Source organism: Carettochelys insculpta, chromosome 1 (assembly GCF_033958435.1).
Source record: "Carettochelys insculpta isolate YL-2023 chromosome 1, ASM3395843v1, whole genome shotgun sequence".
Taxonomy (NCBI): Eukaryota; Metazoa; Chordata; order Testudines; family Carettochelyidae; genus Carettochelys; species Carettochelys insculpta.
In genome coordinates, this window is record NC_134137.1 from 66691762 (window position 1) to 66718684 (window position 26923).

The 26923-nt window shown below is 42.9% G+C and overlaps 1 protein-coding gene and 1 long non-coding RNA gene across 19 annotated transcripts in view; one reads left to right on the forward strand and one right to left on the reverse strand.

Annotated features, from left to right (window-relative positions):
• Positions 1-26923, forward strand: part of ENOX1 (ecto-NOX disulfide-thiol exchanger 1) — a 514187-nt gene that overhangs the window by 415051 nt on the left and 72213 nt on the right. The window lies entirely within an intron of this gene.
• Positions 63-26545, reverse strand: LOC142010064 (uncharacterized). The gene is made up of 3 exons (XR_012644704.1): positions 26510-26545; positions 9472-9518; positions 63-215 (listed from the first exon to the last, which is right to left on the reverse strand). It is a non-coding gene; the product is annotated as an uncharacterized LOC142010064 (long non-coding RNA).

The following is a 26923-nucleotide window of genomic DNA, read 5'->3' on the forward strand; positions in this document are numbered from 1 at the left end:
CAAAACATAAGTGGGTGATTAGTTACCTCCAGTGATAGAAAATAACTATGTAACATGGCATATCGACTTTTAATTTTAGGGATATAGTTATTCTTACATTTTGTCTTTATGTGACTCTCACTTGTATTCCATGAAACATGCTCAGCAGAATGCTCCAATGCTTTTCATAGCTGCTTCCATTTTGGGTCTTCTCATCCTCCAAACTGTATTTCTTTCTAGGATAGAAACAATATCATATTGAAATAAAAGGCAGCTGAAGCCAGGTGTCGTTCACTACTCTGTGAACTGCACCTTTTATTTCCAGCATATATATTTTAATGTATGAGCTTGCTGATTAATAACTTTTCCTATATATCTGAATTATTCATGGAGTTAACTCTGAAAGATCCACATTTCAGTGGAGGCAGTAGATATGCATTAATTGACATTCCTTCCTACCATAAGAGAAAGAGCAAGTACACTTGACATATTTGCAAAACTCTTTTTCAGTTTTGTGCACATAATCAGCTTACCGGTATAAACAACTCAGGTGGTAGACACTGGGCCAACACAGTGGCTTATGAGTCACTGGTATACACTACTGAAAGAAGTAACTTGGTTTGCATCCTTCCCTTGGTTTCTTGATCATCATAGAATCACAGATGATTAGTGATGGTAGAGACCTGAGGAAGTCACCTAGTCCAACCTCCTACTCAAAGCAGGACCAATCCCAACTAAATCATGGCACTAATGGATTAGAGAGTTGTGAAGGTCTGAGAAGGGTTGAGCCATGTGTAAAGAAAAGTCTTACAGATGGTGTAGAGATTAAGCTTAATTGAGCACTGCCAGACAGAGAGGAGGGATATGGGCAAAGATGGAGCAAGTTATATGCACAAACCTAAGATTTTAGCAATGGCACGCATTTGACCTAGACATCTGTGCACAGATCCCAGATTCTACGACCTGGCCTCTTTCTCCCATCATTGATGGGTTCCTATGTCTGTGCATGTGTACATGTATGTGCGCTTACATATATGCAAGAGAAAAGTGTTTTCTCTGTAAGTGCCACTCAGTGACAGTGTGAGGTTAAATTGTGCTAGAAATAAAGACTGAAAAATAGGATGCCTTTCTGGAAACTTTCACTATGAGCAGGAAAAAGGCATTTTTCCTACAGTAAAAAAATGTTTCCAGAAATATAGGTGGATATAATTAATCCCTCCAAGGGGCATCTTTAATTTCAGTTAAAGATAATTGTATGGGATTGAATTTTCCAGTATTCATTAGTAGAGTGATTGGAGCTGACACAGTGGCTCTGTGGGCATACTATTGCTGGCAATCGCAGATTCTTATGAACATGTAATCATTTGCCTTGGCCATGTCCAGTCTTATGGAGATAAATAATTATAATTAACAAGAGCAATAAAAGGTGGGCAATGCCAACTTGCTGGACTTGAGAAAAATAATAATTATGTTATAAACATTGCATTTTAATAAATACATGCATAGGTTGAGATGCAGTTACAACTAGTGTGCATCATATTAACAGCTGAAAAAACATTTTTCCCTGCAGTGAAAAGATGTAGTTTTCAGTAGGTTTGTTTTCGTTGTTTGTTTGGGTTTGGACAAAAATCAGAGATTTCTGTGATTTTTCCCTCCCTGGCTATTTTAGTTTACTTGAATTGTCCCCTATTGTGATTTGGAATAGATAATTTCCATTCATAACATCATTAAAGGTTTTACTAATACATTACATACAACGTTTTATTAATCAATTGCATGGTCATCCAAAGCCATCATAGTGTAGCTAGCTCTCTTAGCTTCAGCAAAGTCACACCAGGGTTGAATTTGTTGCAGTATATATTTGATCCAAGCTCTTCCCTTTGAAGAATCACCCAATAACAAAACTAAATTTTACTATTTTATTTTTCCAGTATTAGACTTTCAAATTAATGTTTTGATTCTCCTCTGGCTTATCCTGGTGTTAGCTAAGTGTCAACGGGAGGTAAAATCAATTTTAGATACGCAAATTCAACTGTGAAAATTGTGTCACTGGAATCTATTTATCTAAAGTAGCCTTTTGCCACACAGAGGGAGGCTGATGGGAAGAAATCTCCCACTGACTTCCCTTACTCCTAATAAGGGGCAGGAGTACCTGCCCCAATGCAGGCGCACTATAAGTTTGATTTAAGACATCTCTACTGGGTGTACTACATCAAACTCCAGAAGATCAACCATGGCAAGGTCTATCTTCCTTGTAATGAAGACATACCCTCAATCTTGCTGACTGTTCACCTTTTTTATTGGTCAGAATACTCCCCCTCCTTTATGGCTCCTTCTTCGCTTTATATGTCTTAGGCCATGTCTACACTACAGCCGCCTTTTGAAAGATGATCTTGCAGAAGATCTCCTCCAAAAGATCTTCTTTCGAAAGAGTGCATCCACGCACAAAGTGGATTGAAAGATCAAACCACTCTTTTGATAGAGAGTTTCCACACAGACCCCGTTCTTTTGAAAGAATGGGCCAAGAATTGAAAAGCTGGCACCACGAGGACTGCTTTTTCAGATGAAAGAGCCCATGGAATGTCTAAACGTGTTTTTTTTTTTTTTAAAAAAAGAAGCTTTCAAAAGGAAGTGGTCTTCCTGATTCAGGAGTGGAAGAAGGCTTCCAGAAGAAGATCCGCATTCTTTCCATTTCGGATCAAAAGAACACATTTTGCAAGTGGATGCTCTGGTGTACTTTTGAAAAAGGGCCTGATTTGCCGAAAGAACTTTTTAGTGTAGATGCAGCCTTACAGTTTTATTTGGGGGGGTTTGTTTGTTTTTTGTTTGGTGGGTGGGGTTGGCTTGGTTGTGTCATTCTTGACCCAACTTTTTTTTTTTGTCTCATCTATTTACATGGTGTGTTCTACAGAGAGACATTTTAAAAAAAAAAAAAAATTTTTGTGCACCTTTGTCCAGTAAGGTGACATTCTTCTCTGTTAAATCCTTGTCTAGATGCAGAATAGTAAAGTATATAATGTGCACAAATATTAGAAAGAACAGTGAAAAAGTGTTCAGAAGGTGAAAGATACTATCTGGGTTCAATTTAAGAGCACCATATTCAATAAATCTTAATAAAAATTAATTACAGGTGAATGGGTCTAGTCAATCCTACTTTAAAAAAGCATACCTCGCAGCAAATTCAGGTTCTGGAACTTGTTCTCAAGTATTCCAGCCTATTATCTACTTGTGGCCAGGACAGGCCTGCAAAGAGTTTTCCAGGCCTGGGCCGAGGAAGGGTGCCTGTGGCTGTGCAAGAAAGCAGCTTGTCCACTGGGAATGTCCCAAAACATTCTTGCCCGTAAGTTAAGGAGGTATGGATTGGCTACACGGACTATAAGATGGATAGAAAGATGGTTTGATGATCAGGCCCAATGGGTAGTGGTCAATGGCTCAATATCTGGATGGTGGTCAGTTTCAAGTGGAGTGTCCCAAGGCTGTGTTCCTTGGCCAATGTTGTTCAATGTCTTTATTAATGACCTGGACGAGGGACTAGATTGCACCCTCAGCAGGTTTGCAGATGATAGCAAGCTCCAGGGAGAGGTAGATACATTGGAGGGTAGAGATAGAATCCAGAGTGACCTGGATAAATTGGAGGATTGGTCCAAAAGAAATCTAATGCAGTTCAACAAGGAGAAGGGTAGTGTCCTGCACTTGGGATGAAAGAATACCAAGCATTATTATAAGCTGAGGACTGACTGGCTAAGCAGCAGTACAGTGGGAAGGGACCTAGGAATTCTGGTGGATGAAAGGCTGAATATGAGTAAACAGTGTGTCCTTGTAGCCAAGAAGGCCAATGGCATATTGGGCTGCAGTAGGAGGATCATTTCAAGCAGATATAGAGAAGCTGTTGTTCCCTCTGTTCGCCACTGGTGAGGCAACATCTGGAGTATTGTGTCCAGTTTTGGGCCCCCCACTATAGGAAAGATGTGGATGTGCTGGAGCAGGTTCAGTGAAGGGCAACAAATATGTTAAAGGGGCTGGAGCACATGACCTATGAGGAGAGGCTGGGGGATTTGGGCTTATTTAGTTTGCAGAAGAGAAGACTGAGGGGTGATTTAATAGCAGCCTTCAACTTCCTGAAGGGGAGCTCTAAAGAGGATGGAGAGAAACTGTTCTCAGTGCTGGCAAACGGCAGAGCAGGGGGTAATGGTCTGAAGTTACAGAAGGAGAGGAGTAGGTTGGATATTAGGAAATACAACTTCACCAGGAAAGTGGGGAAGCACTGGAATGATTGCCTAGAGATGTGGTAGAATCTCCATCCCTAGAGGTTTTTAAGTTCCAGTTCAATATAGTCAAGGCTGAGGTGGCTTAGTTAGGGTTGATCCTGCTTGAAGCAGGGGGCTGGACCTGATGACCTCTTGAGGTCCCTTCCAGCCCTATGATTCTGTGATTCTATTCTCACTACCACAGTTTGCATTGCAATTTCAGCAATACTCTGAAACCATTTAATCTGTTTAATCCAGTACTATCATTCTCCTTGTACAAAAATAACTTGGCATCCAGACACATTTAAGCTGTGTTTACATTACAGGGTTCTGTCGACAGAAGTCACTGTCAACAGATATTTCACGACAGAATCTCTGGCTACAAAACAGGTCCAAACCTAATATAGGCTCCCTCTGTCAACAGAGAGTGGACAGACTGCCCAGCCCTCTGTTCATAGAACAGCCAGCCAGAAGCTCTGTAAACAGGGCAGCCCAGTGAACCGGAAGCCCTCTGTTGACAGAAGATCCCCCGAAGTATCTACACTATTTTTTTATTGGCAGAATCTCGTGACAGAGGTGCTGTGCCTCATACGGTCAAAACAATTCTGCCGGGAAATCTGCTGCATTCTGTCGACAGATTCTCGACAGAATGCATTTGTAGTGTGGATGCTCCCTAGTTTTGTCAGCAGAAGGCCTCTTCTGTCAACAGAACTCTGTAGTGTAGACCCAGCTTTAGATACTATTGTGATGAGCGTTACATGCATTCCTAACATGTAGAGTGATTAGAAGGAAAAGGCTGTATTGGTGGGACCTTTCATCTCTTTAAGTCTACTGAGATGAAGATGGGTGAATTCCTGTCTCATCCTTTCTATTCACTAGTTAACTGATGCTAAGACTAGGGAGGTGCATATGTTCGGTGTAGTCTGAGTAAGTTCAACTTTCAAAGTGGCACCATGCTAATGCCAGGCACTGGCACACTGTGGTTTTGTGCACTTTGGCACAGGCATGGAAATGTCTTACAGCAAGATGTTTGCTTCAGAAACCATGGCCAGGTCTTCAAGCGAAGCACACATTTGTTGCAGATTACAGATTACACTTAACACTGCTTGTTTTGGGAGGTTCAGGCTCATTTTTTCAGAATATACAGCACAGCTTAATAGTGCCTCATTGCAAAGTAAGTTGTTTCATTTTAGACTCAAATTTACTTCCTTTGCCCAAAAGCTAATTGATTTTTCTGACTGTTCATTTCCCTGATTTATTGATGTCAGCAATTTGGAATCTTAAAATGATGGCCACAGCGTGCATCAGTCCCAAACACACACAAATCAGGATCTGCCACCTCTAAGCCATATGCTCATTCCTCCAGATTGTGCAGCAGTGCAGACGCCCAACATTCACGGAAGTGTTGTACAGAGGCCTCACACTTTCAGGGCCTGAGGCTTTGAGACTCTACACACATGAGCATGGTAGTGTGCAACATCTCCTATACCTCCAGGGGCAGTATATTCCTCAACAAGCAGAAATAAATGTTTAAACTGCTGTTGAATCTCCATTAGAAACTTGCCTCTGGAACCTACCCAAAAGATGTATTGAGCTATCACAGATGGCTTGGCTTTGTCTCATTCCTGGCCGTCAATGGCCATTCTGTGAAGCTGCCTGCTGGATTCAGACCCCATGGCAGAGTAAATAATCTTGGTCATCTCGTGCCAGTACATTCCCCATCCCTCTCAGGGTGGACCCACATCTTGGGACTGGTGGTGAACTCCCAGCACACAACACCTAGTGAATCTGACACACTGTGTGCAGCTATTTCTGTAAAGCCCTGTTTTCCACAAGTGAGGCTTTGGATTTAAACACTGGATTATTAGTATTGTGGATTTTGGAGTTTGAAAGGAAGTGAGAAGTTTGCTGAGGTAAAACTGACTTCATTACTACATTTGAAAGACAAGGGACATTGAAGCAAAAAAGCAGTCCCCTACAGAGGAGGCTGGAGAGCAGAGCAAATTTCTAGACCAATTAGAATTTATGGATGGTTCGTCTCCTGCCTGCTGGCATTGGGAGCAGGGGAGCGAAAGTAAAAATTGCTGGAGTAATTTTAAGAATTATTGAAGTGCAGCTGCATCTTGCAGAGATAACAAAAAAAAAAAATTCTGTAGACTTAGGAGATATCAATAATTTCCCTTTAAGGGAAACGTGCTAAAGTTGCTCCTGATGTGCAGGTATTAATTTATGTCCAAAGATGGACAGAGTTTTGCAGGCAGTCATAAAAGTGAGAAGACACTCAACTGCACTGGGCGGATGATCCTGTGATTAAGCCATTTGACCTAGACGCGGTAAAGCTGGGTGAAATTCCAGCTCTGACACAAAATTCTTGTGTGACCTTTGACAAATCACTTATCTTTCTGTGTCTCAGTGCCCAATCTGTAAAATGGGGATAATAGTGCTTTATTTTGGTCTACCTGTTGTATGTCTTGCCATTTAGATGCTAAACTCTTTGATGCAAGGACTGTCTCTGATTATATATATGTATAGAGTAACAGACAGCCTCTACAAACTACTGCAAAAAATGCAATAAAAAGTTGTGTTTTCCTTGTGCATGCATAACATATACTTGTAAACGTACAACAGCAAAGTCAACAGCTGGAAATTATGTATGGAATCATGTGTTTGGAGTATATAGTTAATGCACATAATATAGATGCAAGTCTCCACAGTTGGTGCAGTTTGGGCTGCTTGGTTGTGATTTTCAAACACACCTCCAAGTCTGAGTCCACCTTTGGAAATGGCACTCTGTGCAAATAGTACTACACCTGGGATATGTTAAGCTTGTCCCTAAATCTCACAAACTGCAGGACTGACCACTACTTGGGCTGACAAATCCTTCTGGAAAGCCTGCCCAAAATGCAGAGTTGGTGTGCTGGAATCTTTCTGCCATAATTCAGTCTCCTCTCACCATTTTTCAGGCATTTTCTCTATCCACAGTTGCACCAGTTTAACTAAAGGTCTTATTTTAAGTTGTTTTAATTAAGCATCGTAACCTCTTGCTTTTTCTTTTCGTTCTACTTCTAATGATTGGATATTTCTCCCTTCCCTTTCTTGTAAATCAGTTTTTTTTCACTTGAGACCATCAACACATTGGGGTTCTTTTATGGCTTATTGGTTTCCTTGCTTTCCACCACTATAGTTTATTAAAGCAACACTATTACACCCAAATGTGAGCTGTTTTTTCTATTTTACATCTATTGGCAAAGGCCATGCAAATGTTCTCATTTATTACCTTTCAGCAAACAGTTCAGTGCCATTTTTTCTTCACCTAAATTAACAAAATTTCTGCGTAATATCCAGCAAGCCAAGTTCACAAACAACCCTGAATAACAAATTCATATGCATGTAAGGTGGCATATAAAATTTAGTAAAGAAACCTACCTCTTTCTCTCTACCAAGGGTTTTTGACAAGTAACAGCAAGTTGAACAATATTCTTAATATAAAGGACTAAATAGTAGGCACACAAGGGTAATCTCCAAGTCCTCAGGGAGGGGAGGACAAGGAGGTAAATATATAACTTTTTATGCTCCTGGAGCAAGGCAAAAGTATAGCTGAGAATTTGTCCCACAAAAAGTGTATAGTCTGGTCAAAACAACTGTCTCTGGAGGGAAAAAAGGGCTGGATACAATTACCACTGAAGTCTATCTGTTTGTGTGTTTATTGCTACCATCAAAGAGGATCACAAGATAGCAGTACAAGATATTCACTCCATCTACCTGGTGACAGTCTGTGTATTTTTCCCAGCATACCATTTGGGAGCTGACCTCAGGCGGGCCCAAAGTGCGGCTTTCAAACAGGAGTTTTTGTGCACTGAATATCTTGAATTTTCCCACAGCATTTACAAAAGCAAGCCCCAACTCGGGAAGGTCTTTAAGCACATGTTCTCACTTGCAGCATGCAAGTAGTCCCATTGACGTCCACGGCACTATTCCCATTCTGAGAGTTAGGCTCCTGCCTACATGCCTTGGTGAATCAGGGCTAGAGGAGGTTGCCAAAGTTGCTTGTTTTGGAGGGTAAAGCAAAACAAATGTCCTGCTCCATGTATCAGGTATGATCCTCTGTAACATTGACATATCCTTAACCCAGGACCAGAGCTGCATTCTGCTACAGGATGACACATCAGTGAAGGGGTTAATAGCCACACTTTTGTTTTTAAAAGAAAATATAACTTTCAAAGCTATTTTCGTAATAAGGATTTAAAGAAAATGACCAGTTAACTGAAATTTGCTCTGTAAATTCTGTGGTGCTTTGATGCCTTTCAGATGCTAGAAATGCTATTATCTAGATTACATTTTATTGTGTTTTCTGGGTATTTCATACTGATAAGGTTTTATGCAGGATCATTACATACGAGAATAGATTTAATCTTTTTTGGGGGAAGCTTTAAGGATACTGAGGGATTATTTATGCAATAGGATGCAAAGTTGCTATGGAAAATGCTATAGCAACGTAACATCCTCACCAAGCCTACTAGTCACTTGTGACAGCAATCTACATTTACACCTATTTTAGTGTCATTTTATTGACAACCTCAGTGTCTAATTTTGACAGTGTGTTAAAATAGGTTTTGAGATTGTGCTTGAGCAAAAGTAAAAACATGTTGTTGGGAGTTAAAAGCCAATATTCAAATATTTCACTTTTTGCAAAATTGTATTAAAAATAGTAGACAAGAGATCTTTGTGGACATCCCAAATTAACTAAAAATCTTGTATGTCTTTACATGCATTCTCGTTTAAGGTTTTCTGTTAATTTATTAGTAAAACTACATTTCATGCAAGTTAATAGTAGCAAGAGAACATTTTTATGAGAGCAAATGTCAAATTAAAATGTTTTTATTTGCTTTATGACTTCATGAAAATATTTTCTAAAATGAAATGGCTTTGTTCTCAGAATTATTTCAAATCCTATACTTTTTACTGCAACTTTCACAGTTCAAGATACAAGTCATAATTTTTCCGTTAGATTTCATGTGGCAGGACAACGCATCTGAATACATAGTTATAGTCTGCTTCTGAAATGCCCTTTTTAAGCAACAGGAGCTCACCTTCTGAAAACAAAAAACAAAAGTGGATATAGCCTTGCTGGAGGTTGAAGGAGACAGAATGAGCCATGCCCTGCTCTCACTGAAGTTAATAACAAAACTCCCATTGTCTTCAATGGGAGCAGAAGCAGGCTGTGTGTATTGATTTTTTCCCATACCTTCCATTAAGAATCTTGAAGTGCAGCTGTAACATTGTCAAGGTGGGCTGTTGAAAATAAAAGACAATATTGAAGCACATGCAGTGTTCGGCTTCCTCCTGACCTGAGATAGCCTTTATTAGCATCATTTTCCCAATAACGATCCACCCTCTGTAGAAAGTGATCTTTGTTAGAACACTTTGTCCAATATAAAGTTTCTGTGCTTTGGCTCCCAACTGCATTTACACTTTACTAGTATAAGACCTATTTTTAACACTGAAAACATTAGGCTTTGACCATGAATCTTCCAGAGTAGCTTCATTTGCCTTTCAATTTTCTCGCCATGTTGTTACTATTTTGTTAAAGATCCTTTTAAAGTTTTTATTTAAACTAAGGTCTAGGACCTTGCTTTTCTTCTTTATTACTCTGTACTGCATATATTGTGGAGCTTAAGAATCCTTTCTTATTCAAGAGATGTTGGAGGTCCTTGGAAATACTTTTCAAGGTGGAAATTTGCAGCCAGCAGATTGAAGTTTAAATCTGCAATCCATACAGATCTTGCCATATGAAGAAAGATTAAAAAGATGGTGATCTTTCAGCACAGAAAAAAGAAGACTAAGGGAAGCTAAGATAGAGGTCTATAAAATCATGACTGGTGTGGAAAAAGTGAATAAAGAAAAATTATTTATTCACTCCCATAACATAAGAACTAGGGATCACCAAGCAAAATTAATCATCTAAAACTAACAAAAGGAAGATTTTTTCATGCAGCGCTTAGTAGACATGTGGAACTCCTTGTCAGAGGATGTTGTGAAGAACAGGACTTTAAAAAGATTCAAAAAAGAACTAGATAAATTCATGGAGGTAAGGTCCATCAATGGCTATTAGCCAGGCCGGGTAGGAATGGTGTCCCTGACCTCTTTTTGTCAGAGGTTAGAAATGCATGTCAGGAGAGGGATCACTTTTGTGGTTACCTGTTCTGTCACTCCCTCTTGAAAATCGGACGTTGGTCTTTGTCAGAAGACAGGATACTGTGCTTGATGGAGCTTTGATCTGACAAAGTATCACCAATATTATGTTTTTACCAATGAAACAATAATCTATAGCAGCATTTCCCAAAATGTGGCCAGCAGCCCAATATTGGTCCTTAGAAAATATGCAAATTATTGCTGTGTACTATTATTATTGTGAATAAATAATAAAGAGTGAAAATCTATTCATTTTTTCATTCTTTTTATATGCATTTATATTTTGGGGCCACAAAAAAACAAACTGAAAAGAAATGGGTCCCAGCTATATAAATTTTGGGAAACCCTGATCTGTAGGATAGCAAGAAACATAAATGGAATTGTTTTCAGTGTCAATTCAAGGATTTACTGTTCATGCCTACAGACCAGGGTGGGCAGAGAAGCATTGTTGGATCATGAGATGTGCAAGATGGACAGAGCTCTTCAAAGCCGCATCTACACTAGCCGGCTATTTCAAAGTAGCTGTGCCACCTTTGAAATAGCGCCTGCCGTGTCTACACGCGGCAAGCGCTATTTTGAAGTTGAAATCGACGTAAGGCAGCGAGACGTCGAATTCGCTATCCTCATGAGGAGATCGGAATAGCACCCTACTTCAACGTTGAATGTCGAAGTAGGGTACGTGTAGAAGATCTGCATCCCGCAACATCGAAATAGTGGGGTCCTCCATGGTGGCCATCAGCTGAGGGGTTGAGAGACGCTCTCTCCAGCCCCTGAGCTCTATGGTCGCCGCGTGCAGCAGCCCCTTAAAGCTCCCCACCCCCTTATTTCCTGTGCAGGAAGCTGAGAGCTCATGCAGGCAGCAGCACAGCCATGTGCCCAGCCTGCACATCCCTCCACAGCCTCAGTCCAGCACCCTGCACCCCATGGCAGCCAGCCAGCCCTCCAAGCGCCCGCAGGGCACCCCCCCCAGGGGACCCAGGGCTTCCAGCCTGCCAGCCAGAGGGGAAAGAGGCAGCGGGACCCCTCCTGATTGGAGGCCGAGATCTGGGACCTGCTGGGTCTCTGGGGTGAGGAGGAGGTGCTCCAGGTAATGGGGAGCAAAAGGCGGAATGTGGAAGCGTTCGCTCGGCTGGCTGAGGGCCTGGCTGCCCAGGGTCACCCTGCCCGCACTCCTGACCATGTCAGGAGTAAGGTAAAGGAGCTGCGGCAGGGTGACACCCGGGCCCGGAACATAGCCAGCCGATCTGGGGCCACCCCCACCGCTTGCCCCTTTTACTGGGAGCTCAGGGAAATCCTGGGCCCCTGGTACACCACCTCCCCCCCGGCCACCCTTGACACATCGGCTGATGAGCCCCAGCAGGCCCTGGAGACGGAGTCTGCCCCGGAGGCCAGCCCTGCACCCCAGGACCACCCCCCCAGGAGCCCACCCCGGGACACCGGAGGAGGAGGAGGAGGGGGCCTCCAGCAATGGGGGGCTCCAGATCGCCCTCTCCTCCCGCAGCTCCAGCAGGGCGTCTGCCCGATGGCTGTCCCCCGACCATGGGAGCGGAGCGTCAGGTATGTACTCCCCTGGTGCACACCCCCGGGGTTAAGGGGCAGGGACAAGAGACATGACCAGGGCCCTCCACACACCCAGATGACCATGGCCCCGAGGACAGCAGTGGCATGTCCCTCAGAAGAGTGCATCAGCCCCTGCCCCCCAGCAGGACAGCGCCATGCCCCATCCCTGGGGATGGGGGGAGTGGAACCTAGGGTCCCCCGGGGCGGGGGGTTGGACGCCCATCATCATCAGCATCAGCATCTCCGGGGGACGGGGATGGGGAACCAGCAGCAGAGGGGTGGTGGGACAAGGGCCACGGGTCAGTGCCCAGACTAACGGCTGTCTCCACTCTTCTTCCCCCCTCTGTTCCACAGCTGCACCATCGGAGGGCCCGGAGAGCACCAGCGCGGCGTCTGTCATCCCGGAGAGTCCACCAGGGCCATCCCACCAGGCCAGCCCCTCAGCGGAGCACAGACCAGCCCGGACGAGGCCGACAGCAGCGGGGCCATCTGCGAGTGTCCACGGACCCTCAGCTGCTCGCCACCCTCCAGCGTCCGAGCGGCGCCTGCAGGTGGAGGAGCGGCGGCTCCACCTCCAGAAGCGAGTGCTGGCCTGGCGCCAGGAGTCTTGGGGGGCCTTCACGTGCACGTTCCAGGACATTGCGCAGCACTTGGCCCCCCTGCCACTCCGCCCGCCGCTCCGCCTGCCGTCCCTCCACCTCCCTGTACGTACCAGAGGGTCCCTTGGCAACATCCAGAGATGTCCGGCTCCCGGTCACTTGGCTGGAGGAGCGGGTGGGGATGACTATGGTGAGGTCCCCCTCCTCACTTGACCACTTGGTGGTCCCCTCGCCCTCCTGGGTCCCTGGTCCGGGCTGCTCCTCCTTCTCCTCTGGCTGCAGCTCCTTGCCAGAGGTGTCCAGGAACGCCAGGGGGTGGGGAGCTCTCCTGGAGCCCCAGGATGCCTGGAGTTCCCTGTAGAAGGGGCACGTCACTGGAGCTGACCCAGAGCATCCGCCTTAGTCCCTGCCCGGGCATAGCCCTGGCGCAGTTCTTTTACTTTGGAGCGTACCTGCTCCGCAGTACACTCCAGGTGGCCCCTGGGGTGGAGGCCCTGCGCCAGCTGGCCGAAGATGGCGGCATTGCGCCACTTGACCCACATGTGGTGCAGGACCTCCTCATCCTTCCACAGGCCAAGGAGGTCCCACAGCTCCCGATCCGTCCAGGCAGGGGGCCATTTTTTTCTCCCTCTGGGAGCCCTGCGGGGGCTCGGAGGGGGGGGATGTGGGTCTCACGGGGGGGGGCTGGCTGCTGACCATGTTGGTGCTGGAGCATGCAGCTGGAGCACGTGCACAGGCTGCTCCTAGCACGCTCTCAGCTTCCTGCCACAGGTTTCCCGTGTGCGTCTGGATTTAAGGCAGCCGAACTCAGGGACCATAGAGCCCCCGCTGCTGCCGGCTGGAGCAGCCCCGTGCTCCAGCTGACTGGTGCCATGACAGACCTGCATTTTGAAAGAGCGGACTGTGGAGCGTCTACACGTGTACTCTCTCGATTTAGTATTTCGAAAGGGAGTGATCTTCCTGATACAGGATCAGGGTTCGGATTTCGAAGTCTGCGCCCCCTTCTTTTGCTTTTCTTCCGAAAGACAGGTTTACACGTGTGGACGCTCCTCCCGCTCTTTTGAAAAAGGGCCACTTATTTTGAATTTTTGTGCACATGTAGACACAACTATTCAGTATGATAGGAATTCAGTAATTTTTGAAAACATTGTACAGAGGCAGAATTCTGCTTCATCACTGGCATCTTTAATTCAAGCAAGGTCACCTCATAAACTTGTCTAAACAGCTCTATTTCTCAGTTAGAAAAGAGGCAGACCTGCTTAAGGATATTTGGTGTTTAATTAATAGCTCTTAACTGGCACTTTAAACACTTGCAGAGGTTTTTCAAGCAACTACTTTTAAGAATAAAATATTGCCATCCAGAAAGTTAACCTCAGAAACTGAAACCAAATCATTCTGGGGTTGGGACATTTTTTTTTTTTTGCTAATTTTTTCTGGAAATGATATAAGTTATAGGGTATAAAGGCTCCAAAGAGATGTGGCAAGATATTTAGGCTCCAGATTGTTTGTTACTTTTAAATTGCCAAGACCAGATGGTTTTCCAGATCCTAAAGGTACATTTTAAAAATTAAATGTAGTATTGCTTCAAAACAACAAACAAGCAAGGCAATCATTATTTATTATATGGGGGATGGAAAGGCTCTCCAATGAAAGGCATGCAGGTGAAGGGAGGAGAGGGAAGCACTGGGAAGACCTGGAGAGTTTAGATTCCCGAAGAACTAGTGGAGCATGAGCTGAAGGAGGATAGCAGAGAGGGACAGAGTAGGGACATTAAAGTGGAGAAGAAAAGGAGGGTTAGAAAGCAAAGGCTGAATGACAAGATTGTGTTGGTGGAAGATGAAGAAAGTAAATAGACTGGGGGGAGAGGGAGAAAAGTAAAAAGGTAAACACTAGGAAAGCAGATGACAAAGGGAAATAAAAAGATGCAAGAGGGAATGGAAGGGGAGAGTAGAACTTTTGTGTGCAGTCTCTGATAAAACTCCTCTATCCTAAAATATTTTGAGGAGTGAGATAATATGGATATCAAAGAGTCCTAGATAGTCTAAAATATAAAAACATAGTGGTTCTAAGAGTTTGGATGAATAAACTAAAGCATTCAGTTATCATGGCATGAATACAAGGAGAGGAAAGCTTAGTGCCAACAATACAATCAATATGTTCTAGGTGCCAGGGAATGACTGAGAGAAGGTTGCAAGCAATGAGGAGGGCAGTTCTAGACTGATAGTTCCTAAATGAAAAGAATAAGAGCTTATGGAGTTGCCTGAGGGCAGGGGAAGGTGGTCATACTCTTTATAGAATTAAAAAGGCAGATAAAAACAATGCACACTCAAGGATGGGAAGCTGTACTCAGAGGCTAAAAGGAAGGAGATACCATATTTCAAACAAGAGTAACTGGAATCAGAATTAAGCAGTGTTGCTTACAATGCAGTGGAAATACGGTGACACAGCAGGGAAAAAAATCAACAGTTGAGGTAGACACCAAAGTTATGGAAAGCAAAATTGTGATATGAATTAAGAGACACATTTTGGAGAAAGACTAATTTGAGGATGTGCCCTTTTGTAAATGAAGCACTTGCATCTTTGAGAAGGAGGTTAAGAAGTCAGCAGTTTACCTGAGCATATGAGCAAATGAATAAGCAAAGATTAGTTAATAAAGGTGTTGGACAGCTGAGTGTTATCAGGATAAGTGTGAAGGAAAAACAAGACGTAATCAATTGAGGTTAGCTCAAAATAAATCCAAAGGTGAATAAACACTATCCTAACAGCCCAAGCTAAGTACAGTAGTCATGTATCACTTGGTCTGTGGTGGGAATGCTGGGGAAGAAGAGAAGCGAAAAGCAAGGATGTCACATTCCGTTTGGAACTAAAAAACTTCTGGGTAGTAATGACTATTACCAAGACTAGAGGTAAGACCCTGGTATTATCAGTTCCTCCCAGCCTCCTGTTATATGTGAAATTTAAAATTGGCAGCACACAACAAATTCAGTTCTTCCCTCGGTTTTCCCTCATTCTGTTTCAGTACTGCCAACTCCAAATGCTCAAAATCCATGTCTCCGCCCTCCAAATATTCACCACATTGGCAAAAAAAAACCCACACACACAAAAAAGGTTGTGAATTTTTTGGCCTTCTGGCACTTGAGCCTTTAGTACTTGAGTCACATTTAGTACTTGGATCACTACATTCTTGGGATCTAGAAACATAAAATGGAGGTTCTCAACTATCCACTTTACAGCTGAAACTCTAAATAAAACAGCCAATATTCCAAGACTCTTGATACAATTCCTATGAGTTGGCAACACTGACTTCATTCTGAATCTACTGCAGTGCCAGTGTTTGCAAATAGATTCTTGCCAAGGTTTATTTATTAGACCTGATTGGGCCCTAAGCAATCTCCAGCCTTTTCTGCTCCCTCCTCCTCCCCAACTTCCCTGTCTTTACAAATAACCGCATCCAATTTTGAAATATTTCAGTAACCAATGCTCTGTTCAAAAATAATCCTAAATAAATTACTGAAATTACCACTCCGCATTCGTAGACAGCTAGGAAAAGACAGAGTAATGTTGTTTGGAGTCTGCTAAGCAGCTGTAGAAGAATTTCAGTAGGCAGCAAAAATGTTTCTTCCTACTAATGCTTTGGTCTCACAACCCTTGTGTCTACCTCCAGTAGACTTCTGATCATCCAGAACTAGGGGGTGCCAGATTATCGGATATGATGGACTATCAGGAGGGGTACTATAAGCTGGTTTTATATATATACTGTATATAAAGTGTTTTAACCCTTTTTATTGTACATACTGTATACAGTATGCTGTAACGTTTTAGTTTTTAACCCTTTTTACCTTTTTTATTGTACATACTGCAATGCATTAATTTAATCATAGAATGAAAGAATAGATGTACAGTACAGTACTCACCATTATTGTGCCAAAGCCTTTGAATACAGAAAGCAGAGGATACTATGTACAGTAGTGTGTAGCGCTGGCTAATCACTTAAGCTATTAATGACTTAAGCTATTAATACAGTAACTTAAAACACTTAATGCAGCATTTTATTCACTTAAACACAAAAATTATACACTTCAGCGCAACTACTCCTCATCGGATGAAACCTGTGCTTCATCATCCAGAGTATCATCCAGGTTATCAATATCCTCCTCTGCTTCCAGGGGGGTATCAACAACAATAGGCTCTGGTGGGGGTGGTGAAAACAAAGGCTGAACTATTTTCCATGCCCTTGCAAACATATCCCTGAGATCGGCTTGCTTAGAGGACTGTGACTTCTTGGTATAAAAGTTATTCAGAATAATATGAAGGTTCATCACTTCAGCTGCATTATACTGGCTGCAGCTCTGCAAATTCAACAAATTTGGAAATAAAATCAGTTGCCTCTCACCGAGTATATTTTGCTCTTTCTGTCACTTCCTCTTCTTCTTCTTGAGGTTTTTGTGGATTTACAACACTTTCCTTTCAGTGACATCAGCATCACTCAAAATTTCTACGGCTGGTTCATCTTTGTCCATATCAAGCCGTTGTTCAATCTTATTTTCTGTGAGCTTTGCAACAGCATTCTTCTCAGGGACATTTTCAATTATTTTTTGTATGTCACTAATGTGCTTAGACCAAACATTAAAGCCACAAAATTCCTCTTCGTTGGAAGAATCATCACAGAACATGATGCTAGGCCAAAGTTTCCTCCAACATTTTCATAGCGTAGCCTTCTTTAAGTCTTTCCAAGCCAATGCAGCTGCATACACAACATCCTTAAGGTTGAATTTGGATTGAAATTCAGAAATGCTGTAGTCTGAGTTTACCAGATTTTGGACAAAAGATGCCTTGTAGAAACACTTAACGTTCTGTATCATGCCTTGATCCATAGGTTGGATCAAACATGTCACGTTCGCTGGCAAATATGTAGTGAAAATATTTCCGCTAACAAGCTCTGAAATGGGCAGATGCCCTTGACAGTTATGGAGCAAAAGACCAGCTTTACTATCCTCCAGTAGAACCCCCTTTCTAAAATTCTCCTTAGCTGTGGACACAAAATAATTAAAAAAACAATCCTTAAAGATTTCTGCTGTCATCCAAGCATTCCTCTGTGCCTCAGAAATCACTGGCAAACTTGTAAGAGTTTTAAAGGCCCTAGGCTTTTTGTACTTCCTTACAACAAAAAGCTTAAGCTTATACATGCCGGATGCATTTGCGCATACATTCATTCTGAGGCCATGAGCAGCCTGTTTACCACCAACAACCAGAGCAGAGTTCATCAAACAATGCCATAAGAGCCTAGTTTTATAGGCATTGTATATTTGAGAAGGCGACAAACTGTGTTGCTCCACCAACCACTCAAAAATAGCACTATACTCCTCAGCAGCCACATGACTGGCAGACTTTTGCTCACCGCTGATGTCTAACTTACGGATCCCATGCCAATACTTAGAATTATGCAACTATCTTTCTGAAAATACACATGATTCACTAATGTTCATTTCACTGTTTTGCTTTTTCTATGAGTATTGGCCCAGTAACGCTTTGCACTAAACCACTTAAACAAAGCCACATCCAACTGAGCCATCTTAGGCCTTTTCGGAGTTTGCCATACCTCGATACATTTAGTAGGCACTTCAGTTTTGGCAACAAATGCTCGCAACTTATCTTTCTGTTTCTTTATGTCATAGATCGTTGAAGATCCAATGTTAAATTCATTCATGATAGTGTTCCAATTTATGCCTCTTTCTAGTATCTTTATAATCTCTAATTTCTGGCTCAATGTCCTTTTTACTCTTTTGATGCCATTACTACTCACTGATGGGCAAAAATATTCAAATATAAGTCAAAACAGCTGGAGAAAACACGAGTACTGTCCAGCATCACACAATACCAGGGGCAGACTGACTCAGTCCCATCCGGTTTTGCTCAGTTCAGCTCCTGCCACTGCTGTCTTGTGACTAGTTTTTTGCCGAAGCTCACTCACTAGACTGGACTATCATGAGCACCATACGATTGGATGCCAAACTGTTGGAGTTTTAACTGTACAATGGAATGGAATAATGTTAGAGAAGGATGAAATTTTTAAAAAATGCTAATTATCATGCTGCATGGTGTTTGTTCAATCACCGACTTCCCTGTGAAAATAATTCCCCTGAGGATCTACTTCAAACATCTGCTATCACCATGAATGTAACTTCTGAAATGAACTCCTGTGTATAGACTATAGGCAGCATGGTGTGGAAGGAATTTTAAAGCCATTCCATCTGCGTAAAAACAAGATGTTGAAATACAGAGAATTTCCTTCCCATTTTGCCCGCCTAACTTCAATATTAATGGGAGTAGCATTCCCCTCCCCTGCCACACACACAGGGTAATTAAAGCCCTGGGAGTTTAGACTCAGGACTATTGAGAACTTCAAGTAAACTATGCCTAAAGTTTGAGAAAATGTTTAAATTGCTTCATTGTTTAATTACACTGTCTGAAGGTGAAGAGCAAAATTTGCATAGTGTTAGAATAGTTGGTAATTGCCTATATATTTTTTCTTTCACAGCTATTTCAGTCTAGTTATTTAGCAGTTTTCAAGCTTCCACCAGGTTATTTTCTTGAAGTAATAAATGATGATACATGATGATGAGGCAATCTATTTCCATTCTGTTTTCTAACAGTAGAAAGAGGCATTTACCAGAGAAGTCAATGTAGTAATAATAATTCTGTTATTTATTTTATTGTCAGATGTATTTATAAGGTGATTATCCCTGTGGTATATATGCACCCTTTACACTAGAGAGAACAAAACCAGGAATGGGGATCCCATAGTCAGCCAATGTGGTGACTAAGTTTTCATGACAGAATTCAAGGCTAGGATTAGCATAAAGAGACAACTCAGTGCAGCCAAGCTGGTATTCAAATTTATTTCCGGTAGGATCAGATACTGGTGGCATGGACACACCACCAGCAGTACCTCCTTTTAATTGAACTAATCTACACACAAAAAATGTAGCTGAAATTCACTTTCTGAGAAAAATTGCCATGGTGGGGCATTGGAAAAGTTTTATGAGTTTACTGAAACTGTTTGGGCAGTATGTATAAGTAACAAGCGCCTGGATTTTTATTCAGAACTGAGCTGGCAGCTAGTGGAGGTTACAGACTCATTTAGTGAGAAAGAACTGCGAGGGTCATTTATTCTAACCTCCTACCAGGAGGCAGGATTTATTGTGCCTAAACCATCCAACACAGATGAGTATCTAGTCTCCTTTTGTAAACCTCCAGTGAAGAGATTCCACAGCTTCCCTAAGCAATCTGTTTCATTTTCTTACTGTTCTTACAGTGAGGAAGATTTCCCTGAATTTAATCTAAATCTGCTATGATGTAGCGTCGTATCCAGCCATAATCTCCTCTTTTTCGAATTGAACATATCCAGTTCCTTCAGTTTTTGTTTGTATGGCTTATATTTCATCCCTTTGCTCCTGTTTGTCATTCCCTTCTGCATTCTTCCCCTTTCTCTACAAGGATGGTGACCAAAATTGGATGCAGGATTCCTAGTAGTGGCTCTGAGATCCCTTTCTTGTGTGGTAACAGCTAATTTAGACCCCATCATTTTTTCTGCAGAGCTGGGATTATTTTTTTCCAAAGTTCATTACTTTGCATTTGTCTATTAAAATTTTTCTGATATTTTGTTGCCCAATCACCCAGTTTTGTGAGATCCCTTTGTAACTCTTGACAGTCTGCTATTGAGTTAACTATGTTGTGTTATTACGTGGCATCGGAAAAATTTGCCACCTCACTTTTTTATCCCTTTTTCCAGATAATTTATGAATGTGTTCAACAGCTCTAGTCTCAGAACAGATCCCTGGGCACACCACTATTTATCTTTCCATTCTGAAAATGACCATTTATTCCTATCCTTTGATACTGATCTTTTAACTAATTATTGATCCATGAGAGGACTTTTCCTCTTGCTCCATTACTGCTTACTGTGCTTCAGAGCCTTTGGTGAGAGTTCTCGTTAAAGATTTTCTGCTAGTCCAAGTACATTATATCCACTGCCTCACCTTTGTCCACATGATTGCTGACTCTGTCAAGGAATTCTAATAGATTGGACATCCTTAGCCTCTCCACCCTGGCAACACACTGAATCACCGCTGCTGAACAACCACCTTCATGCTAAAGGCCTATAGATCCGCAACACATGGTTGGCTGGACAGATAGAATTCTCATTGGATATGCTAACTATATAGAGAACCCAATAGGAAGAGGAAGCTGTCTGAGCAACAGACCATTTCCTGGCTGATGCCTAGACTTCCTTGCTTGACCCTGCCCTGCTGCCATACCTGACCTCAGCTCCCTCACCTACTAACCCAGACTTCTGGATTGGATCTTCCAGCTACTGACCCCTTTTAGAACTTGGACCGTTGCCCTGATAGTGATTGACCTGATCCCTGATTCCCCATACATATTAGGCTTCTTCTCTGACTTCCCCCTAACCTGCGTTGGCCACTGGCCACTACATAATCATCCCAGTGGCTGTTACAGCAAAGGTTTGATTTATGTGTGACACACCACAAAATAAGAGTAACAAAATATAAAGTATTCTGTGTGACCCCGAGGAGAGCTGGTAGGAGACAGAGCTTCCTGATCCCAATCAAACCTGAGATGGACTGCAAAATGTAAGTATTTTCTGTCATATGTCAATATCATCTTGCTCCTGTGCCTTTTACTATAAAACCCCAACGTTTCTAAAATTCTTCAGTGAAAAAGAGGGGAAGCAATAACTGTCTTTATTGATGATGTTTCTGGGAAAGAATCTTTCCTTATCTTCCATAATCATGCTGAAGATAAATCCCTTTTAAAGTCCAGTTATTGGTTTGTAGGGAAACCTATCAAAGTTGATTATCTGTAGATAAAAAAGGTGTTTTCCTATTAGTTAATTTGGAAGTGTTATTAAGACTAAATTTTAAAAATTCCTGACACCTTTTCAAAAATTATCTGAGTTTCTTTTAAGTCCTGTAATAAGGGGCAATTTACTTACCATTCATTGTTAAAATCATGGGATTAGTTTACAATTACCTTCCTCTTCCAATCCTAGTTTACTCTTTTTTGTTTATGACATTCCTCCATTGTGCCTTATCTACAATTAGTTTGTAAGCACTTTGGGACCTGGACTACATCTTCCAATGCATTTGTCCAGTGCCTAGAACAATGAGGCACCAGCCCTGATTGGAACTTCTTGGTACAACTGAATTACAAATAATAATTAAACACTGGGATTCTGCTAAATAACAAGAGCAGCTCCTAGTCATGAGTATTATAAGCTCTTGTGTTTCTTGTGGTAAATAGTCATTTGTAATCATTCAAACAGTGTGTGAGACTTGATCCTTGCTGAAGAGCTTTTCTTAAAACTTTGCAAGGTGATACAACTTAGAATAAAATATCTAAGCATGAAGGGTTAGCTGTCTGAATCAGGTAGCTAATGATTAATGCAGACTCCACAGTCCTCCTTCTTACAACCTCTAATAACTTTGATGAGGATAGCAAATGCTCTGTAGCATTGCTTTTAACTGTTTCTTGAACTGGCAACTGGTTTTGTTACATGCATGTGATTCTTACAATATCTAATGGGCTCTTGTTCAGCTGACTTGCCAAACATCAGCCAGCAGTATTGCACATGAAACCTCAAATCCTCTTCCAGGCACCCAACCCCAGAAAATGGGCTGAGCACATACACGGAGAAAGGATGGGAAGGGGTATTCCACTGGGGCCACCAGTTTTCAAAGCCGGTGGCAGTGAGCTCAGGGCCTGGGTCAACAGACACAGGCTTGCTGGGCTGGCACTACCATTCTGAAAGCAGCTGTAGAGAGCCTGAAGGTTAGGCTAGAGCAGGGCTCAGAAGCTTAGGGAGGGAGTAGGCTTCAGACCCTGAACTCCAGCCCAAGCTGCATCTCCAACACACTGTCTTCCTGCTATTTTTATGGCAGTAGTGTGAGCCTGAGTCTTGTTGGAGGGCTTTCCCTGAACCTTCTTCTCTCTTCCCTGTCACACAGACAGAAAGCAGAAGACCAGAAGGCTGATGTGCAGACAATGTTTACTGGAGTTAGTTTCCATATTCCGAACTCTTCCCACCAGTCTGGTTTATCTCTATATGAGAATAGAATTTAACCGTGTTCCAAAAGCCATTCACACCAGTTGGGCTTATCTCTATATGCCTATACAGATTCCCCCCTTCCCTCCCCAACTACAATTCTATATGCCAGTAAAACCCCTTCTTCTCAGCCCTGGCTCTTCATGCAGACAGCGCTCTCTCTTCGTAGTGTTCTGTTCCCAGCTCTGGCGTCACAGAGTCTGCCCCTTCCTAGTTCAGACCTTGTGGAGCATTACCTTGTCCTAGCAACAAAGGGTCCTGTGGCACCTTATAGACTAACAGAAAAGTTTTGACTATGAGCTTTCGTGAGCACAGACTCACTTCATCAGATGCACAGATGATCTGTGCATCTGATGAAGTGAGTCTGTGCTCACGAAAGCTCATGCTCAAAACCTTTCTGTTAGTCTATAAGGTGGCCCAGGACCCTTCGTTGCTGTTGCAGATCCAGACTAACACGGCTACCCCTCCGATTCCTTACCTTGTCCTGTTATTCATTCTCCTATTCCCAGTTCCCCATTCTCCCATTCCCACCTCCTCCTCTGAGCATGCCCACCTGTGCCTGCAGTGCATGCCCTGAGCCACACCCCTTACAACTTCTCCTCATGTTCTGTGGTCAAAGGTCTGAGTCTTTGGCCCACCTCTTTTGCATGCCATGGGAGGGGCAAGGAATGAGGTTACACACCAGTCAGGGGCAGGTATTCCTCTGGCCATTTAGTTTTTTAATCTCCCCACCCTGCCACACCTCTACCTCTCCCAACTGGTTGCTTGATCATGCTTTGAAATAAGGAGTTGAGGCAGTTGTCAAGTGTGTGCTCATACACTACACTCCTGCCCATACAGGCTACGTCTACACGTGCCCCAAACTTCGAAATGGCCACGCAAATGGCCATTTCGAAGTTTACTAATGAAGCCCTGAAATGCATATTCAGCGCTTCATTAGCATGCATCAGCTCATGGGAGTAAGGGGACTTCGAAGTGGGAAGGGTCCTTTCGAAAAGGAGCCCCGTCTGGATGAGACGCGCGGCGGCAATCCGCAGCAATTTCGAAGTGCCGCTGCCGCCCGCATGCTAATGAAGCGCTGAATATGCATTTCAGGGCTTCATTAGTAAACTTCGAAATGGCCATTTGCGTGGCCATTTCGAAGTTTGGGGCTAGTGTAGACACGGCCACAGTGTAACACTTTTTGCTTTGTCCCTTGTCTGTCTCATTGAATTATAAGCCCATGTCTTTGTCCTTTGTCCTTCACACGTATTACTAAGGATGTAAAAGTATCCAAAAGCAAACCCAAAATTTTATCTCAGGCTGACAAACAGGCTTATCTGCTAACAAGTCAGCATTGCTCGCTGTGTCAACATACCGACTGGCAGTGGAAATGCTCCACAGATGTTATTCCAGCCACAACAGATTGTGAAACCTTATCACCCGAATTCCCTTAGACATAACAAGTCAACCAATTTCCAGTCCCAGAACATTCCATCTCTGCAACGGCTTTCAGGGATTTCTCTTGGAGCCGGGTTAGCTAATGCATAGGAAATACACATGCTTCCCACTGGCCCCCCAAACCAGTGGAAAAGTACTGTCTCTGTTGCATTAGTGTCCTTTCTGTTAAAGCTTCTTTGTGGAAGACCAGGTTAACCCACTGGCATTAACATAGTATAATGACTCTAGCTAATCATAAAGTGATGCCTATTAGTTGGTATGAATATAATGATTTATACAGTTAGGCTGGGACTTACACGTTCCCCTTCCTTTCGAAAGGGGCATATTAATGAGCAGGTTCAAAATATGCTAATGAGGCACTGCAATGAATATGCAGTGCCTCATTAGCATAATGGCACCTGCGGCGATTCGAAAGTGCGGCTTTTTGAATCACATGCCGCCCGTGGAGACGAGACCTTCCGAAAGGATGCCACCAGTTTTCGAAAGCCCTTTTTTCCTATCTGGTGATTGGAAGAAGGGCTTTTGAAAACTGGGGGGGTCCTTTCGAAAGGTGCCATCTCCACGGGCGGCATGCGATTCAAAAAGCCACACTTTCGAATCGCCATAGTCACCATTATGCTAATGAGGCACTGCATATTCATTGCAGCACCTCATTAGCATATTTTGAACCTGTTCATTAACATGCCCCTTTCGAAAGGAAGGGGAACGTGTAGCCCCAGCCTTAGATGACTCTATGCACAGCAGAGGATTCACATACTGGAACATTTGGAAGTTTGATTCAAGTCTCTCTCTAAGGAGCAAATTTTCAAAAATAAGTTATATTGGATTGGATGTTTGTGTTTGCTTAGACCATTTTTCTCAGCTGTAGTTATTAGGTTGTTATGAAAAAAGATTCTGTCCCCTTAGTTCCCCATCGGACTCCTCACAACAATTTCTTGAGGGTAAATTTTATCATGGAAGAATGATTACATGCTTTTCAAAACAATTTAGTATGATGCAACAGTACAGTAGCTGCAACTAAATCTTCCACAGTAATGCTGTGAAGAAGCCAAATTAGACACAACCATTAACCTATATATGTATTTGAATGACTACACTATATTTTCAGTAATGTATTTTTCCTGTTTTCAACATAATAGAAATTATTGGGATCAAAGAAAGGTTTTGCTTGTCAAAGGTAAAATATTTTATTGGTAATGATGCATTGAGATCTCCTGTTCAGGAAACAAAATAGCCCAGCAAAGATTTTGAATCATGGTGGCTACGTCTACACGTGCACCCAACTTCGAAATAGCTTATTTCGATGTTGCGACATCGAAATAGCCTATTTCGATGAATAATGTCTACACGTCCTCCAGGGCTGGCAACGTCGATGTTCAACTTCGACGTTGCTCAGCCCAACATCGAAATAGGCACAGCGAGGGAACGTCTACACGCCAAAGTAGCACACATCGAAATAAGGGAGCCAGGCACAGCTGCAGACAGGGTCACGGGGCGGACTCAACAGCAAGTCGCTCCCTTAAAGGGCCCCTCCCAGACACACTTTCATTAAACAGTGCAAGATACACAGAGCCAACAACTAGTTGCAGACCCTGTATATGCAGCACGGACCCCCAGCTGCAGCAGCAGCAGCCAGAAGCCCTGGGCTAAGGGCTGCTGCCCACGGTGACCACAGAGCCCCGCAAGGGCTGGAGAGAGAGTATCTCTCAACCCCCCAGCTGATGGCCGCCATGGAGGACCCCGCTATTTCGATGTTGCGGGACGCGGATCGTCTACACGTCCCTACTTCGATGTTGAACGTCGAAGTAGGGCGCTATTCCCATCCCCTCATGGGGTTAGCGACTTCGACGTCTCGCCGCCTAACGTCGATTTCAACTTCGAAATAGCGCCCAACACGTGTAGACGTGACGGGCGCTATTTCGAAGTTACTGCCGCTACTTCGAAGTAGCGTGCACGTGTAGACGCAGCTGGTATGTGCAATTACACAGGATCCAAGGGACTTTTTATGCAGCAGGATCTGTTCAAGACAGACCTGAAGCTAAGTAGTGTTGATGTATAATTTCTTATGCTTCAGAAAGTAACCACGTTAGCACAGGCTGAACTTCTCTAATCTGGAACTCTCTCATCCAGCAAAATTCTGTAATCCAGCAGGATTTTAGTTAGCTGGACGACCACTTATCATGGGAGTGGCCAATTTTTCCGTGATCCCATAAAGTTTGTTTACAGCCACCAGTCCTAGCCCTCAGTGTTCTGTGCAGTTATTTAGCTCTAATTTACCCAGATGTCTCCTAAGAGCCCAGTAAGCAGTGGAAGTGTCGGTAATGTTCTAGAAAATATTGACCTCCCGTCATCCCTCAAATTCTCACCTTTGGCATCATTCAGGTCCTGAGGGTGCTGGTCGAGAGAGGTTCAACCTGTACTGTTGATAGTAGCTCAAAATTCTGTAATACCAAGCTTGAAATCATTTAATCAGTTTCATGCTACTATTTCAAAATGTGGATAGAATTAGCAAGGGTGGAGTTTTTTTTTTTTTAAATTACAGCTCATAGTTTCATAGTGATGTTACTGCAGTCCAAAAATAAAAATAGTATTGCATCATAATTTGCTAAGCCAAATGACCATTGTTGCTGCCAAGAGTCAGAACTGTCAAGAGTGAAGTTCTTCCCTAGCATGTTAACAGCATTTTCTGAAATACTGGCTGCCACACTTCCCTATGTATGTTTATGCTCGGAAAATTCATCTAAATAACGGTCTTGGTATATGCTTTATAGCCTTCCACA